The sequence below is a fragment of the Ambystoma mexicanum genome, chromosome 5p (genome assembly GCF_040938575.1).
Source record: "Ambystoma mexicanum isolate Mex_15411 chromosome 5p, UKY_AmexF1_1, whole genome shotgun sequence".
NCBI lineage: Eukaryota > Metazoa > Chordata > Amphibia > Caudata > Ambystomatidae > Ambystoma > Ambystoma mexicanum.
This window is the reverse complement of record NC_090930.1, coordinates 839,619,111-839,634,618: the sequence shown is the minus strand read 5'-3', so window position 1 is coordinate 839,634,618 and position 15,508 is coordinate 839,619,111.

The following is a 15,508-nucleotide window of genomic DNA, read 5'->3' as shown; positions in this document are numbered from 1 at the left end:
GGCTCGAGGCTGCAGCCCCGGCCTTGCGCCCGGACCAACTAGCAGAGAAAACGCAAAGGCATGTGACCGTACACTCTTCAGGAAGCTAGTGCTCTGAACACCTCCCCAGAAATGCACATACTCTCTGCTGCCACTCCAGGTACGCCTCTGGTATCTTTTCAATGCCTGATTGCTAAAATGGGTGAGGTTATATGCCCCCACTCAAACCAAGGCGCAGTACAAGCTCACAGACATTTTGGATGAGGGCATGAAAAAAGAGACCCTATTTCCTTTTAACTGGGCTGTAGAAGCAGCAGTCCTCAAACTTTGGTCTAAACCGGCCTCCATTTTGATGGTTGACAGAGACCTGGCCAAAAAGCACAGACCAGCACCATCTGACCCACTGTTTCTGTCCACCCATGCATCACCTGAAAGCTTGGTTGTCCAGGCCACCACAAAAAAACCTGAAAACAATGTCTTTCCCTTCTTTGCACCCAGATAGGGAGAGCAAGAGTTCGGATGCCTGGCCTAGGAAGGTATTTGTCTAGGCAAGCCTTGGTCTGAAATCCATTAATGTCTCTTGTGCCTTAGCCCAAATTGTCATTTTGTCTCTGTTCAGTTATTTTGGAGGCAGCGAAACACATTCAAGTGTGTAGAAGAAGCTGTGTAGATCTTAAGTGCATTAAATTGTAGTTAAATCAATTCATTTTCATTTAGAAATTCACAGGATGAGTATTGTTAAAGTTCAAAACTAACAAAGTTCATGCTCATTTTGTTAGAGCCGGTATAGACAATAAAGACTTGGATGACTGTTCTTCTGAAACCCCTGACTGCTGTCCAGAAAGGGGGTGGGGGTCCTGAATCCCAAAAGAAGTAATCCTAAAACGCTACCTTTGAAGTTAATGGGGAGGGGGTAAAACAAAAGTTTTCATTTATTCCTTTGCATTCCAAACCAGAATTACAGAGCATTACATCTCATTTGTATGTGTGTTGCAAAATTAAATTCCCCGTTTATTACCGAGCATCACAAACCAGAATCCCCAAAGCACTGCATGTCCTTTGAATGTGTGTTAAAAAAACGATTTCCCCTTTGAGTTCCTTTTCCCAGCCTTGCCTTTTAAATAAAAGCCTAAAAACGATTTTCCCATTGAGTTTCTCTCTCAAACATTGCCTTTCTCAAAATAAAGCCAAAACGATTTTTCCATCGCATTGTGAATGTTTTATATTATTTAATTTGCAATTAAATCTGATGTAAGTTGTGACTGCATATTTCAAAATGTTGCCTTTGTTATTTTAATAACGGAGTTATGATATTGTGTAGTGCCACTGCATTGGTGGTTGATGTTGGTTGCTAGTCTTCTTTGTCAAACCATAAATAAAAAATATATATTACTGCACACCGGCCTGATTCCTAACTCATTGGCTCTATAGATGGTGTTTGTTGGGGTGGTGCGAGACGGGTTGGAGGCTTCACTAAAGTTGAATCTGTATAGACACTTTGAGTGCGCGCCACCGGGGGGTGGTGGGGACTCCCTAAGTGGAGTGTGACCGTCTGATATAACGCGACAAAGGAACAAGAAGGTGGTAGCGGTCTGAGCGCCACAGGAGCAGCTGACAATGGCAAAAGAGAACTTGATGAACGAGGATGAAAATATCCAAAAGCCTGTGGGGGCAAGACCTGACCAATCTGAGGTGAGGCTTCAACAGAGGAGGCATGAGGCCAAAAGCTTGTCATTGTGGCTGCAGTTATGGTTGCTATAAGAAAGAAGGCTACATCGATAATAGGTACTAGAAGCGGTGAACATTGGCAGCTGTCGTAGGAGGAGCTTGTGGCATGGATGAACTGGTATACGTTTCACAGGGTCATAGCTAGGATCCCAGATGGGCATGAGCATAACATGGCCACTTTATTTTTAAAAGATGTCCCCAACAGGCCCAACTGCACAGACTGACAGACTAGGTTTTAAAAATGAATTAACTGTAGTATTTTGAATGCACGCAAGAGGGACACTGATACTCCTCTCTAGTATTCTAGAGTGCCCACTAACACTCTTGTCCCCTGGTGCTCCAAATTAACACTTAAAATGTTTCTATGTTAAAACAGCCAGAGAATAATAACCCGAACTGAAAATGTAGTGGTACAAATAACTAATTTTACACTGACAATAATGTAAACGGTATAAAGACAATATAAACGAAAAAAATAAAAATCACTAAATGCATTTATTTTCCTGAAAAAGCAAATTCTGTACAAATGTATGAATTGGTTTAAAAAATGTGTGTTCGATTTCTTATTTATTTATTTAGTACTACAGGGAAATGCTACCATACCACCCCCAACTAAACCCATCAACCCATTATTTGCACTTTCTTGTTTCCAGTCTCAAAGGCATACTTTTAAATGGGGCACACCCCCTATGCTCCACAATCACCGTTCCACCTGCTCGAACCATACTGATCCAACACAGGAGTTATTGTTCTTCCATTCTGATCAATTTTACATTTTTGTTTATTAAATAATTAAATATTCAAGTTGGGATATTTTGCTTTCTTCATTTTTACCTCCGTTATTTTCAATAAACGTTATTTTGACCTATTGTCTTTGTGTTAATTTTTTGCAGTTATTTTTACTGAGTACTGTTAACACATTAACTGATTTTGCTCCCACCTGTCCACAGTAACTGCTGAAACATTGAGACTTCTTCCTCTGATGTCTCATTAATAGCTCAGGGGCAATGTGTTAGTCTTGTAAGCAAGACAATGCTGCCCAACACAGGTTCAAATCCCGAACCACTTGCGCTTATAAAGAGAACAATTGTAATAATAATTGCAGCCTCACATTAACTGTTGCTTTACTCTGATTTATGCTCCCCGGGACACATCTTTAGCCATATCCGTTTTCCCTCTCTGAGTAGTACTTATATTGTTTTTCTTTTTTCCTGTGTCCCATATAATTTGTGTGTGTACCCTGTGGTGATTTTACTCCCAGTGTCCCACATACATTCTGTGTGCAACTGTGTTTTTGTTCCCAGTTAAACTGCAGTTTGCTACCATATTTATCTTTCCCCCACTGGTTTTTTGGTTCCTCGTGTCCCACGTAAGTCGCTTTCCATCCTGCATCTTCCATTCTGGTGTGCCATCAGTGATGTTACCGAGAGGGGGACGGGGGAGCAGCAGTGGGGGCAGCTCCCCTGCCCCTCAGCCCGCAGTGGCTCTTTTAGAGCATGACCGGGACATTTGACAGTGGGACACCTCTCCCGTTTAGCACCTTCATATGGAGAGGTGTCCTGTTGGCAGGTTAATGGGTGCCAAGCACAGTGTTCCTGCTCAGTACTCACATTGTCCTGGCACAAAGCATTAAAATGGGAGCCATTATACATTGATGGAGGGAGGGCGACTGTTAGCAGGGACTTTTGTCCCTAAACAAATGTAAATGGGGGTGATCAGAAGTGAGAAGAGTGCTCAATGCTGCATGCTTTATGACAAAATGACCATGGCTCTAAACCCCCAAGGGGGGTTTGTTAGGTTCACATTAATCTGCATGATGCTATTGTGACTTTGTATGCAGGATGGGGAGAATACAACTAAAGCCATACTCTTATTGCTCTACATACTTCTATGCAGTGTATAGTTAGTTTATTATGAAAGTCTAGTTTATTATGTAATGTGGTTGCTTCCAAGTCATTGATATGAAAAAAGTATTATTTAAGCAAATGAAATGCAAAGCAACACTTTAATAAATATCTATATCAACAAAACCTGCAAAGATGTGTTCAGTTGCTTAAATTGTCCTTGTCCTCATATAATTTTCACCATTTAACCAAAGTGTGTGATCCTGGGCAAATCATTTAATCACACTTTGTCTTATCTGCAGCTCTGTAAATGAGTCACTTCATAGCGTATCTTAATATATCATGCTGTTATTAAAAAAAGCCTAATGACTACAGTGTTGCTCCATATATAATAATAGTGCAATTTAGGTATTTTGCACCACACATTTATTTGCCTTTTGGTTTACTTATAGCAACTTATTCTAAAGTCACTGTCATGGTGCCTCCAAGTATTAAAGACTGATGATCCTCCTTGCAATGTCTTTTCTATGAAGTCACCTCTGTTGGTGCAGTCCAATTGCAAGATTTGAGGTTTGCATGTATTTTGTCCCACCGAGCCTGGACAGAGCTCTAATAGATGAGCTTCCTATATCTGTAATGGTTCTGCAGTTTTATTTTTTTTCTTATGTGTCTGTGTTAAAATGCCACCAGCCAATAATGTTACAAGCATTTGATTAGGGTGGAGACACGGGAATGAGACTGTATGGAATCGCAAGCACTGCATTTGGGGAGAAGAGTGGCCATACTTTTTTCGTGGCTCGACCCCCGCCCCACTCTTGCAATGCTGCATACCCCCCTCCTGTGTGCCATGTTGCTTAGCCCCTGGTATCACACACATATTCTGTTATACTTTGTTTCCACTCCCTGGTGTTAAACATTGTTTGCCCTGGGGCCTTTTTCCCAGGTGTCCCTCCCACGTCCGAATTCTGCTCTACTATATGATATCACCCGATTTCCTGCCACGTAATTCTGCATAAATAACTCCTTGATGTTGCGCATTGACAATGTTAATGGGCGGAGTAGTCTTCTGGCCCACTGGCACTCGGCACCATTTTGAAATCCATACTCGGAGCCCAGCTTTTACCTGTGCCCCACTTCTGGAAGTGCCTTTTGCTCTCTTCCTCCAGCCCATGTTTTGCCACTCTCGTCCAGAACAAGTCAATGAACATAGTGTACTGCCAGGTATGTGGTGTAATGTTCAGCAACAAGTCACGTGGCTTATGCTGAGTCACGTGTTATTGGTCACATGCATGAGCACGTAACCCTGGGTAAAAAAGGTGCCGAGCAGGCTTCTGCTCGGCCAGGGGTGTTGCTAGGTCTGGAAAAGATCCGGGACTAAGTGACTGTCAGGACTCAGGACTATCTAGCCTTTTGGTTGTAGCTCCTGGGCTGGGCTTCTATCCAGGGCTACACCCAAAAGACCCGGGGCTATATCCCCCCCAGACCCTAGCAACACCTCTGCGCTTGGCAGTTGGAACCAGAGACATGTTTCTGAATGGTTCTTGCCGCCAAACACGACTGTATGCAAGCCTGAACCAGGTTGACTGGGGACATGCCTTGACAAGCCTTTACCCAAAGAACAACAGTGTTGAGACATCATCCAAGAAGCACCCCATCAAGAATTCATCAGGGGCACATTGGATGGATGCTCTAAATCATTCGCCGGACCCACCCCTAACCATCGAGCACTGCCTTTCTGAACTTCTAAGCTCATATGCACTTCGCCCTGACCCACTAAGCCACGCCCACAGAGCAGTTTCGGACCTCTCCCTACAGACATCAGACTATGAACACTAAAGATCTACAACCAATTAAAATACCATACCATTGAAATATGGGGCAAATAGGACCCTGAATAAGTTCAAACACACTAATGAATGCTATTTTGAAGAATTGTGCTGGACCCTTAGGTGGGAATATGGTGAATGGGTGATGTTAAAATCTTTGAAAAATGCAACGGAAAAATGTGATTGGACTAAAAGTCATGAGAAGGTGGCAAATATGAAATCACTACCTACACTCGCCAGGGTGCCTTGTAAATATAAAGAAATGCAAGGATATCTTAACCTTTGCCCGTCGCGGATAACGCGACAGATATTTCTAGATATTAGGCTCAATCGACTGGATATCCTAGAAATTAGAGAGGCATGGACGGGTATTCCAGCAGACGAAAGAACGTGTCGAATCTGCTGCGATAAGCAAGAACTTTAATCAGCTCAAAACGTCCTCACTCTAAATTTGTGGAAAATATGTATGAAATTGCTGGTGAAACATTTTGGTTGAGATGCTTAGCAGGATATGGCCGTAGTAAGATTGTTGCCATAACATGTATGGAGATGTGTTGATAAGAAACTGCGGAAGTTTCAGGCTGATGTTAAGCTGCTTGAAGAGCTTGATAATAGCTGATATTTATATATAAATGGCGATTTCATTTGGATAGGTATGTATTAACTTTTATTTTCTTTTTATTATTGATTTAGGATTATATTGGAACAATGTATGTTTAGATGATTTTTAGATCTCTTTTGCTTCTCTTTTTAATTATTAAGATATTGATGAATGATTGTGTGGTGTAACTTGGAAGATTTATTTAATGTGTAAAAGTTTTGTTTTTCATTTTTCAAAACTGTCTACACAATAAAAGAAATAAAAAATAATAAAAATTAAAATAAAACAGCCCCCTGCCAATGCATCCTAGCACTGTGAGCACAACAGACTCAACTGTGGACGCATGCCTCTCTGCTCTCGACCCATGCCACACAACACCTAGTAACAGGCCTGTGGGCAGAGCTCAGTACACTTTTGTCCAGCAGCACTCCTGAACACCACAGCAAAGCTACTGTGCATTCTTCCTCTCTCCACACTAAAACCCATCCCCCTCTTCCAGGTCTACCACAGCGCCAGAAGACAATGCAAATGGCAGCAGTGCACAGAATAAATCTCAGTAACACAACCGAACATAATACTCCTGCCTCGGAAGGCGGAGGCCCAAACAGGCTATCCATGATCTCTGGGCCGGTTCAAGCATCATGGGGGCTGGATGGCCCTGTATTCTGGCTGCCCTCAGTAACTGTATATAGCCTGTTTGTTTTCCCCTCTCTGCGGGTGCCCGCTTTGATCAGGCTGTAGTCCATGATAACGCTCCAGGGATTGCATGCCCAAGGTGCACTTGGTGAGAGTTCTTGTTCAGTGAGCAGACTCGCAAATTGAACTTGGGGTAAGCAGCGTCTTCTGGTAGTTGGGATTCTTTGCAAACCTTTCATGGGGCTGATGGTCTCAGGGGTTTGTTCCTCCTAACACGATTCTGCTCTGAATGTTTTACTATGGGGCTCCTTCCTTAATTTTCCATGCTTTTCATTTCCTGATAGGCTGTACTGGGGGGATATTCCTGGAGGAATGACTGCAGGGTGTGAGGTTTAGCAACTCAGCAGAGAATGGGTTACCATGCACCCTCCCCAGGGTTTGCAACTCACAACTAATGTCAAGTGACATGCCTTTTTGATTTTCCACAGGTCTGACCCCTACCCTGCTTCCTTCCAGTTAAAGGGCACAGAGATTTACTGTTTTTAATGTTTTATTTACATGTATCCACCCGATATCCGTTTTGCCAAGAAGATATGAATTACAGTGGCACTTCTGCACACTGTTTTCATTAAGTGGGGGGTTCTATAGAGGGAATGCTTTTTGTGTTGCAGCAGTCATGTCTGCGGTCATGTTGGTGGTGTTCTGTGTGTTGAACGGAGCTGAATGAGACTAAGCTTTGTTAAACTAATGGAGGGAGGGATGTAATCTCTCCAGCCTCAAGAACTCATTGACCTTGCAATGCTAGGTGTTATCACCCATGAACCTGGGGTAGACGGGGGAAAGAATATTGTGGCTTTTAGAGTTAGAGGCTGGGATGCCTTGCTGTCCAACCATTCAAGTGAACCTTTTTAATGATAATGTTGATGCTGATAATGTTACCAATTGACATTTCTTTGACAGAATGTTGACCAGCACACATAATGCGTGTTTGTAGATTGTGACAAGCTCAGCATTGTGGCCCTGTCAGGATTAGGAACCAGACCACGGTGCCCGAGTGCAGGCAGCCTTCTGCACCCCATCTTACCAGCATTGATTGCAGAACAGCGAGGAGACACCGCCGCAGCAAACCGCACAGAGCAGCGCTCAACAAAAACCCAGGGAGTTGCACAAACGTGGCAACTCCCGCTGCTGTTGGATGCAGCAAGGTCGTACCTGGCACCAGCAGGTGCCGCAACAGCTACTACTCTGGCGCGGCGCCACCAGACCGGGCCTGGCACCAGCGGGTGCCGCAACAGCTACTACTCTGGCGAGGCGCCACCAGACCGGGTCTGCTGGAGCCAGCACGGATAGGAAGACCACTATCCCACCAGAGACTTTTGTAATGATTAAAAGTGCCTCCTGAAAGACCTTTACTCCACTAAACTACCAGGGATATAGTTGCTGTATTGGGAAGCCCCATGGAGGACTTCAATCTGGCCTCCCTGGACCCCATGATGGTCCATATTGGAAAGGGGTGGTGCTTTCAAGCCCTCTTAAGCACTCCCATTGTCTTTCCCTGACGCAGCCCCTAAAGACATTTAAGTCTATTGGATAGGGTAAGTATCCAATCCTGGAGGGGGTTGGTTATTTAAGTAGCTGTGTTGAATGATTCAGTGTGGGTTAGTTGGGTGAACACAGGAGGTGGAGGAGGTCATCCAAGAGATCAGAGGAGGCGAGGGCAGGCGTGTGGAGGCTATTTTAAGGAGGGGGTCTGTGGAGTGTTTGTGTGTGACAGTGGAGGTCGGAGGAGTAGAGGTGGAATAGCAAATGAGAGAAACAGGCAGGAGAGTGGTAGTTGAAATTAGAGGGCAATAGTGCACACTAGTGAGTAGAAAGATAAGTAGATTGACACTAGTAGTAGGAGGAGGTAAACAAAGTACAGGGATAGTGTTAGTAACAGACTATGAACAGTAGTAGAGGAAGAGTTGTATGAGCAACAGGGAGTGGGAGAATAGGAGAAGCTAGTGGTACGAGTAGCGAGAGATAAAATAACAGAAGAATAGCAAGAGAAAAGGAAGTAGAGTGGCAGGAAATGAACAACGGTGGTAGCAGGAAGTAGCAACAGTAAGAAGTGATAGAAGTCAGATCGAAGGGTGGAGATGGAAAGGCAGAGTGAGAGATTGGAGGGGCAGTAGTACGGTGGGGAGAGTATTGTTGGACATGGTGCAGGAAGGGTCAGGCGACACCGTATGTGCAAGATGAGCAGCTGGACTTGGGTGGAAGGCGGCACCATCCCATAACACTCCTAGAACACTAGGCAGGGCTGGGAGAGTTAGAAGATCCCTACAGAGTCAGGTAGTCAACACCTTAGGAAAGCCACACTTGGTTTTAAAAGAACAAGAGACTGTAGGGGTCACCGGGTGCTAACTAATAACCTCTCGTTATGGATTCCTGGGTCGGGGATGTGGGGACCGGCAAAGAGAAAGAGGAACAGCCCTAGCACTAACCTTCCCAGAACCTGTTGGGCCCAGACAGACATTGCCTAAACCTGAAGCCATTCTGACTTTCTGTAATTTTAATAAACACCCTTGGAACCTATTTGGGCTCCACAGTGATTATTTGGTGGGCTGCCCCATCACAAAAATCTACAAATGTCCTGCCCATCCAGCGCAGTAATGGCTCTCAATCATTAGTCTAACAACCTGGCAACTGCTTTTCTTCCTTGTAACTATGGAGCAGGGTGAGGGAGATGTGCTAGTTCCGGCAGTAGCAAGGACATGTGTGTGCAAGAAGGAATCAGAGTTAATGAAATGCCCATGTCTGGTGCGCAGGAGAATGGTGGTGTATAGAAAATCGCCATGGGGAATTCTGCATTGACACCAGGGGGGTTCTGTTCAGGCAACAATATTCCTTAGTGTGGGTAAGGTGTGAAGGGGACAGGAGGGTGTAAGGAAGTGACTATAAAATCCAATGCAGAAAAATCAGCTCTGACCGAGAATAAATGCACTTTTTCAGAAAAGCAAATTTATTGCATGCTAACGATCGGGAAGGGCTAGTCAATTCCTTGGAGGTGTAAACTAACCCAATTCCCTCAGAATTACAACAAAGTTTCTGCTTATATACACAGTTAGACAATTTACATAATCATAAAATGTTGTTACAAAGTCATCCCCTAACCCCCATTGGCTAACTCTAATGCAAAGTAATGTGATCCCCCTAGCTCGAAAACCCCATTGGATACATTCACAAAGTACAACCCCTTTGACATGTGATGTTCTGGAAGCACACCTAAAGGGAACCCCCTGTCACATAGTCCATAAATCCATCAACCACACAGTTATACACCGACGCAATAGATAATCATACTCCAACAGATGTCCATGACTCTGGACCCTTATGGATACAACTAACCAGTGAGCACAACCACAATCCACCGCAACATCACATGCCACACACACAAATGCAAACACTAGTACATATCCAAGGCACTGAGTATTACCCATACGTTTACAGCAATTGGGTCACCTAAACCAACTCCCTAATGCAAAACAACGCTCATAGACAACAGTTTCTCATGGTTCTGAACCTATCCTTTCATTGTATCCTCACTAACACTCCCAACACCCCTCTCTTGCAGAGCCACGTGAGCGCCTGGAGACTGCCCTTTGGTGGTAGCGCTGCACAGTATAAATTAACATAACACAATCTGTTATGACGCACTCTGCATAATACATTTATCATTCATGAATAACTTGGTTTATTATCAGACCATGTGACAGAAACCTATTAAACCAGATGGTGATTGTGCAAGGCTTTCCATAAACACTTTAAGGCAAGGGGAAGGAGAGAAATACATAAGTACTCATTTGAAGCAGCAGTAAATCCTTATACTCCCATATACGCCTGCGCCCCATTTTATTTTTCACTGCATTCTTCACGTAATGCTAATTTTGACTGCCATCTCAAGTCGTATAGCCTTCGGCATACATTCTGCTTAGTTCCCTGAAAATGCATAAACCATCAGCTCTCAATTTAACCCTCCATGTGACCAGACCGTTCTGGTCATCACAAAACAAGGCTTTGTGCTTCCAGAGAAATTACTCATTGTATCTCAGAATCCAATCCGGTCATAAAAACCTAACAAATGGCTTTCCATACTGTTCTCGCCTTCAGCCCCTAGTGATGTTATCACAACGGCCCATTTGTGGTTCGCTTCCAACCCCTTTTCATGACCTCAGTCATCCAGCTTTCCAAACCAGGCAAAAGAAAAGGTGCAAATCCAGCAACTCTGCGGCCTACTAAGTCTCCAATTAGGTGATACCTGCATTCTGCGATGTCTCCATGTACCCACAATGATGAACCCCATATTTCCCAATGCCCTAAATGTATCTGCAATCTAACCCATTGTGGAATTCCCACATAGTTTCCCCTTTAATGAACCCCTCTCTCGCATGCATAAAGCTCCCCACTATATACTTCTCAGCGTGACAAATTGTACATTGCACAATGTATTGTATCCATGTTACTGCTACTCATGTTGCTGCCTACTGTGACTCTAAAATGTATCCAACTAAAACATAAAGTAACACTCACTTCAATTCTTCTAACTGCATTGAACACATATTTAATTGCAACATGGCATCTAACCCAGCCGCATCATGGCCTAGTACAATTTACATAATGTGAACCTCTTTCCCGCATTGGGACCTAAAATGTCTACCCCAACAAGGCCTTATAACTGTAGATATGATAGTCTAAGAAATTCTGAGGGCTGCTGACACTGATCTTTCAGCGTACTAGGATCCTGCCATGCTTTCAGATGAGGCACGGCAAGCGCAGACCACATTGAACCATGAGAGCCCAGACATGAAAATCTTGACCGCCACAGCGTATGTGAGATCCGCTATGGGGTTTTGTGGTTCATAGGTTTATACCGTCCTGTGACAGAGGGATCTGACTGGTTTACACCATTCCTAAAAAACCATGAAGATCCAACAAAGATGGCGACAATTGTTGCAGACAGCATCCAAAAGCCTAGTCTGAGCATGCGACAAGTAAAGCATTTCTTAACCAAAGCCCACGCAGACCCTAGCGAATCAATCCTCGACTCCTCAAAATTCCTATAAATTAAATAACCCTGGGCACATTGCTTCACAACACTCCTTTGGATTGCGCTTGAGGCTCTTACCCAATTGTCTCTACATCTGTGCCAAGTGCAGTTCTGTTTGCTCCTGTTGATGCTAGATTCTACCTTTATTTTTCTGGGTTAACTACTTTGTGGCCTTCTGACTTGGTTTGGGATTAATGAGACTCCCCTGCTCTAAGGCACAACCAATGATGTTACTTCAGACCACTTCCTGAGAACAAAGAGCTGCATGGTACCCTTGATAATTGTATTTCATTTTTCCCTACAAAATACTGGAAGCACAAAGCGCATACTGCCTGCTACAGGCCAGCTCAGTCTTCATGGCATGGACTGGAGAACGTGCACATGCCCAATATCGAAATATGAAAATAACTGAAAGAGGTACAAATCCAATTTAAAAAAAAAAACATTTATGACATTTTTTTAAATTTAGAAATTAGTTTATTGCAATCTTTTTCATTGTTACCATCTTAGCTAAAAGAGAAATTAAACAAGATCTCTTAACGTGATAATGAAAATTATTATCTCCTTCAGTTTACCATTTCATTGCAAAGCGTATTGTACGGTCTTTTGGAGTTACTCTGGTCTAAGAGTCGACAATTCCAGCCAAAATTGAAGTACTGCAAATATAACTGTCTTTTCTTTGCCTAGTTTATACATTTGTATGTATTTTGATCTAATTGAAGCTAAAGCTTTGCACTCCATGAGTAAATGATATAAAGTTTCAACTATTTCGCTGTCGAGGCAGAATCGAAAGGTGTTCCGCAATTCGCCTAGTTGTTTCATTTGACCTTGTAATTCTTGTGTGGGTAGCAGGTTCAATCTAAGGCGAAGAGAAAGGTCATGGAATTTTGGTGAAGGAAAATGTTGCAGGTATGGAGGCAGTTGATTAAGTTTTTGCACTTCCGTAGTACAATTAATAGAAATTCTGTATCTTGCCTTCTGGGTCTGTGTCTGCCTCCAATCGTTGTCTTGAATTTTCTTTTTTATAGCCATCGGATTTTGTTTTAAAGTATCTACTGAGCATCCCAAAGCATCAATCCAGTGTTCACTGCAAAGTTTCCATTTGTTTAGAGTTGAATTGGTTGGAGTGATTGGCCTAGTTTTTAGTATTTCCATTGCAGGAATATCATCCTCACTGATGGTTTTCCGGTACAGATCTATGGATTTCCATAGAATTAGAGAATGGATTGATGGCAAACCAATTTCAAAATGTATTCTCACTATTGGAAATGATTTAGGCAATGCCAACACTTTGCGCCAAAACAGGCCTTCGAGCTTGTCCCAAATTTCATGAGGTAGGTTCAAGATGGTTTCAGCTCCATAGCTCAGAATTGGGATTACTGTCTGCCGATAGAACATTTGTAATGGTGCCAGAGAAAAATGTTTCACATTTTTTGTGTAGTATAAGAACTTGTCTGGCCAAATCCAATGTAATCAAGCTGCATGAGTCACAGTCTCAATGGCCTCTTTGCCTGCAGCAGACACACTTTATGGAGATCTGAGAACAGTTTGTTTCTTAGTGAATCAATGTCGAAGGCATTTTCTCTTCCCTGCTACTGTTTTTTCAACTGACCAGGCCAAGATTTCTTATGTTTAGAGGAGCATGGCAAGATACATCTCCATGAGTGTCAACTCGTATTTTGGCTATGACCGCTGCTTCTTTTGAAAAAGAATGGCGGCTACCTTTCCAAGAACATGCTGCTCAGCATTCCAATGAACATGAGATATTCGAACTATAACAGCACTCTCAAAATCAAATAAGTCATATCTCATGGGTCAAACACATCACACCAGTATAATGTGGCTCTAGCATTCCATTTCTGTGAATGCTTTTGTGATGAGCTAAAAGACAAATTGGCCAATGGAGTTCCTACCCTGCACTTGCACAGCCTTAATTGTCCTCCAGCATTTGCATGAATGTCAAAACAAGAAAAGGAAGGAATGCAAACACTCTTCAAAAACTCTAATGGATTCCTCCCTCCAGCAGATTCTGCATCATACATATGTATCTTTCAGCGTCAGCTGTCCTCAGAAACGTTCTCCGCCATAAAGAGGCACCATGTGGCATAACGTTCATTCCACCTGACTCCAATATGTGGCCATGACATTTATACATAGCCATTGATGCCCCATGGCTTCAGTTCCTCTTTTCCATGTGCTCAGTACGATACTCAGGAACACCACACACATTTTCTCTTAATTAACTGTGCTATGCTGAATTGCAAAGGGAGTTTGAAGAATTGTAAGAACTGCCTGGGCCGATGTCGATCACTGATCCCCACATGGTTTGTCTCTACTGTCTCGGGAGGAACACGATATGGAAGACTGCAGTTTGTGCCAGTCAATACATGGAAAGGCCTTTGTGAGAATGCCACCAAACTGTACACCTTCTTCCACATGGGTGGTAATCGCACTCTCTCCAAGTCTCCTGCTCCAGAGCCCACTCCCAAAAAAGACCTGATCCTTGGATGAAACGGGGGTGGAACACCACTTGAGGGAGGACCTACATTGAGAATAATCTAGCTCACATGAAGATGACCGGAAACAGAAGCAGCATCATCATAAGAGGTCTGCCACACTCACCCCGCTCCAGCAAATGTTCTAAACGCCATTTTCTTCCTCATCCTCCAAAAAGAGTTGTCATCACTCCCTTTTCAGGGATGATGAAGCATCTTCTGGTGAATCTCCACCCTTACAGGTACCTTTCCCCATTCGCTCTTCCAAACTAGAATAGTGGGAAGCCTTCAAGCAGCAGATGTTGGACAATTTTGGTCTCATTCCAGTGGTAGAGCAAGAATCCAGTAGGCTTGGACAAGTCAGCAGAGGCACCTCTTTGAACCACAACTGCCTGCTGGCTCAGTTCTAGCACCAACACCAGAGATTGCTAACCTCCAACACCTGTCGGAGCAGCCTCTGGGTGTTGTAGCCCCGGTATCGACTCTCTCTGCTTCAGCCTCTGCGTGGCACAGACACCTCACCCAAGTTTACTCTGGCTCCGACAGCCCAATATTTTGCAAAATTTGCAGATTATCCATAGTGAGGGTGTTCCGATCCCTGATGGGTTGAAACCCTTGGATTCAGAAGAGGTGGGGCATTCTCCAGGGGAATTTTATGACCAGGAAGCTGCCTTGACCGATTTGGCCTCCGCTCTTTGGTATACCAGTGGTATGAACACCTCCCAAGAACTGGATTTAATGCAGGCCTCTGTGTTTGGGAAGCCTCATGCTTCTTTCCAGAGAAGAATTCCTATGGTTATTCATACCCTGCGCCTGTCCGCTCCAGTGAAGCCAGTGGTACAATTGGACCTTGTAGACATTCTGGACCAGGGTCCTGTGGCAGATGGCTTTAATAGCCTATGGAATCCTTTAGTAAGATTCAAGGGATTCATGAAAAGTATACAGCCTAAGGTGTATCGATTGTTCTCTTCAACAATGCGTAGATGGTTCAGTATAACGACAGGCAGATGGTTCAATAGAATGCAGCAGGCTAGAAAGGGTGCTGGAGGGCTCGCTGAAGGCCATCCCTCTCTTTCTTGTCTTATGTAGGCCATTCCCTCCCTAGCTCAGGCATCCCTCAACCCCAGGATGATCTCTAGTGATTGGTAACCCCTACTATCTAAGATTCTGTTTTACCTTGTCGTGATGGCCTAAAGGCAAACACCATACCTCTCTGCATCTCCTTCTGAGAACAATATAGGTAGTCCCTGCTCTACGTTCCTCTGTGTAATGTAGGAGTTTGTGCCTTTCAGACATTCAGGCCCCACAGG